Below are 4909 nucleotides of genomic sequence, written 5' to 3' on the forward strand. Positions count from 1 at the left end.
CCACACAAACATAGTAAATTAATTTTTGATAAAGGTATAAAGCAGAATCAACATTTTAGATTTTATCATACCTACAAACTTTTGATCTGTGAATGTCATTGTTAAGAGAATGAAAAAACAAGCTAGGAAAAATGTTTTCAAATTACGTATTGAACAAAGGATATAAATCCAGAATATGGAAAGAACTCTTAAAACAACAATGAGGAAAGAAACTCAAAAGTTTGTAAAATATTTTGACAGACACTTCACCACAGAGTACATATGGATAACTAAATACATAAAAAATATGTTAAATTTTATCAGTCTTTAGGAAAATACAAAGTAAAATCATAAAAGGATATCAGTATACAACGAATGGAATGGTGAACATTTTTTAAATGTCAATACCAAGTGCAGACAAGAATCTGGAGCAACTGGAAATCTCATAAATTTTTAATAGGAATGCAAAATGGTACTCTGGAAAATACTTTAACAAATGTATTATAAATGGACACATATATGTTTCGGTAATCTTATTCTTAAGTACTTACACCAAAGAAATGAAAATACGTTTATACAAAAACCTGAACTCAAGTGTTTATAGCAGTATTATTTATAATCACCCCTAACTAGAAACAACCTAAATGTTTTTGTTGGTTAAGTAGGTAAATAAATAAAGTTTGGTATATTTATACAATGCACCTTTGCTCATCAATAAAAATAAACAAGCTGCTGATACACATGACAACATAGATGTAAAAGAAGACAGACTTAAAAGGTTACTTACTGTATGAATCCATATATGACATTTCAGAAAAGTGAGAACTCTTACGATAAAGAACAGATCAATGGTTTCCATAGGTAAGAAGTGCATATAACATTTGACAACATAAAATGGCACAAGGCAATTTTTTTTTATTTGAAGGAACTATTCTGGGGAGCCAGCAGCAGAGGAGCCCAGGGCATGAGCCCAGGTTGGGGATGCACCTCTGCCAGGTGAGAGCTAGTGCCGTTGCCACGAAGAAATTTGCCAAGGCCAAGTATAAGGAGCAAAGGCTTGTCTTGGCTGAGGACCAGCTAGCCCAGATGTCAAAGCAGTTGGGCATGATCAGGACCAACCTGGAGGAATTTGCCAGCAAGCACAAGCAGATCTGGAAGAGCCCTGAGTTCTGTGTGCAGTTCCAGGACACGTGTGCAACCATTGGGGTGGAGTCTTCGGCCTCTGAAAAAGGATTTTGATCTGATGTGCTGGGCGTGGGGAATTTCTATTATGAACTAAGTGTCCACATCATCGAAGTGTGCCTGGTGCTGAAGCATTGGAATGGAGGTCTGATAACTCTGGAGGAACTACATCAACAAGCATTAAAAGGAAGGAACAAGTTCACCCAGAATATCAGTCAAGACCACCTGATCGAGGCCATCAAGAAACTAAAAGCGCTTGGCACTGGCTTCGACATCATCCCTATGGGTGGTAGTTACCTCATTCAGTCTGTTCCAGTTGAATTCAATATGGATCACACCGTGGGGCTGCAGCTGGCAGAGAAAAATGGCTCTGTGACTGTCAGTGAGATCAAAGCCACTCTTAAATGGGAGACTGAGCGAGCGTGGCAAGTTCTGAAATGCCTGCTGAAGAAAGGGCTGGTGTGTCTGGACTTGGAGGCCCCAGGGGAGACCCACTACTGGCTGTCAGCTCTCTTCCCAGGAGATTACAGCTGAGAAGACCAGAGAAGTCCTCCCCTGACTGAGTGTGGAAGGGCACACAGCACCAGGCAGGGAGAAGCAGGGAGGCCTATTGCCCAATAAACCTGGGCAGTTCTGTTTATAAAGATAGAAAAAAAAGTTCCCCCCCAAAAATAACGATTCTGTATTTTGATTGTAATGGAGCTTACATGACTATTCTTTTGTTAAAACTATACATCAAAAACGTGAATTTTACAGTTTACATTTAAAAATTCAGAATTAAACAATAGTAATTGATGATAGCCATTTTACCCACTAACTTTATGTCAATGCCACTCCTTACACTAGATTACATGCCTCTGCAGCTCTAACCCCAATGGGTGGGAGATACTGAATTACAGAGTTTAATGTACACTTGCATCTCCATCTGAATATATGGGAGTGGAGCCATTAAAAGCAAAGCTTGTGAGGTTCTCCTGTAAGGGTCACATGCCCAGGATCAAAGGAGGAATGAAACCTAAGACTCATAAGTGTAATAGCATGGTTATTTCTAAGGTCAGGGCATGGCTTTGCTAATTAATATGAGAAATATTATTTCCTAAATAAATATTATGCCATTTTACTTTTCTATAATATGATGGTGGCTTATAGTTAAAAGTAGGAGACAGGCAGAATTCCACAGCAGTTGTACATAGCTTAATCTATAGCCAATATTCAGCCGTAATACAATAATATCAACCTGCTTGTTGTTAAAATATTTTAAAACTTTTGTAACTGTTGGCAAATAACATCTGCCCCTAATCCTGCAAGCACACTGTATGATAGAGCTAGTCACCCCAGAGTTTCTCCAGAAACTCCCCACAATCCAGCAACCAAAGAGTTAATGTTTGGCTCAGTGAGGACCCCCAAGGACTGCTCTAGCAGCAAAGCTTGATCTGCTCCAATTCTTCAGTACACAAGTCAAGCCAATTGTTAAATCCTTAGATTATGATTTCTGGCTCAGCCTCAGTTGAATGCGTCTTAAATTTCCCAAAGCATGGTAGGCCGTTCTGTATTCAGCAATCCTTCACCTCTGGTGGGCACGGTGCATAATAGAGTTAACAGATGAAGCAGTTTGAAGTCACAATCTGCTGTACCCCTGAAAAAAACATCAACCTCTCTGTAATAGTTGGATTATGGTGGTTACTGAAAAGGGATGACAGCACCCAATTTCCTGTTACTTCTGTGTCAGACTTAATATTACATTGAGGATGACTGCCTTATTTTTGTCTTCAACCCACATGCCCATAAAGTATTTAACAAATGCTTTTGAGTGAATTGATTTTAAAATACTAAATAGAATTATGTTTATTCCATAGAAATAGAATAATATAAACAATATTAAAACTGAAACACTTGAAAACAGCAGAAACATACTGATCATTCAAAATATCACATATATATTAGAAATCAGTATATTTATTGTGCTAATAATAAAAATTGAAGGACATAATATTTTCAGTCTTTATTCTAAATCTTTGGTAGTGATAAAAGCTGTTGTATAGCAGAATTTCACAACTTTTTTTTCTCAGTGTGTGTGGAATTTTGCATTATAAACTACTTTAATTTGAGTAAGTTCTGTATGACCAGATGTGACATATTTGTACATAGAAAAGTATATTAGATTGTTAATTAAGATTTTATATGATTATTCAATTTATGTATGGTACAAATTCTGAAACTTAATTTTCCTTGAGCTTGAAGTATACTATACAAATAGTATTCTACTTATAAATCTAGTAAATTTCTAATTACTTTCAAGAATGTCCTTGGTTAATATTTATCAACTCAAGTTAAACCAACTAAACTCCCACAATTAATCAGTTTTATTTATAACTTAATTAAATTTTCTCAAGCCCAATTATGCAAGCAAAAATTCCCAATATTAAATGACACACATTCATCTCACAAATTAAATGGACTGTAAAAGTCAAAGTTTCTTATCATTCCACTATAATTAACAAATTTAGCACAATTCTTACGCGCTTTTCAACTAAATATCACAAATTTAAAATCACCCACAGTCTTTACATTGGAACTGTAAAACTAATCTGTAAACATTAAGCCACATTATTTAACTATTTTAAATGTCAAATATACCCAAATTGTTTCTTAGTATAGAATTATTAATGCTATGACACTTTTATTAACAACTCTTCTACTGTTTCTTATGGTTTGACATTCTCTCTCCCACTAAGCAAGCATTGCTATCATTTCAAATGAGCTGATGTCACTATCCTAATAATTTGGTGTTATCATCTTAATTGGCCTATTTTATTTAATGTTTATAAATTTTAAGCAAAGACATGAGGTTAAATACAGAGTATTTATCCATCTATTGTTATGGCCATAAGAATCTTTGTTATAATCATGCTATAAAAACGTCAAACTCAGTGTAGGTCTTTCAGAGGGAGTGTGTTCTGTAATGCAACTTCTTGTTCAATTTTTATGATGATCTAATTATTTTAGTTGATTTTTGTAAATAGAAATCTAGAATATCCCACTTGCAGTGTTAAAAACTTTTTAACATTCTCTGAACACATGATAAAATTAGGTACTACAAAGGATAGACATATAGATAAAAGAATAGAATTAACAGTCTAGAAATAAACTGATACATCTATGGTTGAGTGATTTTTTACAATGTTGCCAAGCCTTTCAATAGAGAAAGAGTAGTCTTTTCAACACTGTAAGGACAACTGAGTATTTATATGCAAAAAAAGCACTCTCACATCCTATGAAAAAAAAAAAAAGCTCAAAATGGGTAACAACCAAAATCAAAACAGAGGCATAAATCTTTGTGATCTTAGATTAGAAAATGATTTCTTAAAATGACACTAAAAGTATAATTAACCAATGGAAAAAACAAACACATAAAATGCACTTCATCAAAATTTAAAAATTTGTGCTTCAGAGGCTACTATGAAGAAAATAAAGCCAATAACCAACAAAATGAATGACATTTGTAACATCTGTAAATCATATATCTCATAAAGTATTTGTATCTAAAATATATAAACAATACTTACAACTCAATAATAAAAAGACAAATGATCCAATTAAAAAGTGGGCAAAAGAGTCTTATAGATATTTTTCAAAAGAAGATCTACAAATGGCCTATGAGCACATGATAAGATGCTCACATCATTAGTCACTAGGAAAATGCAAATCAAAACTGCAATGAGATACCACCTCATATCCACAGTACTGG

At 34.4% G+C, this 4909-nt stretch overlaps 1 pseudogene; it reads left to right on the forward strand.

Annotated features, from left to right (window-relative positions):
- Positions 1-960: 960 nt before the first annotated feature.
- Positions 961-1720, forward strand: LOC105712761 (vacuolar-sorting protein SNF8-like; annotated as a pseudogene).
- The last annotated feature ends 3189 nt before the right edge of the window (positions 1721-4909 follow it).

Source organism: Aotus nancymaae, unplaced genomic scaffold (assembly GCF_030222135.1).
Source record: "Aotus nancymaae isolate 86718 unplaced genomic scaffold, 86718_ANA_hifiasm-v0.15.2.pri h1tg000008l, whole genome shotgun sequence".
Classification (NCBI taxonomy): domain Eukaryota; kingdom Metazoa; phylum Chordata; class Mammalia; order Primates; family Aotidae; genus Aotus; species Aotus nancymaae.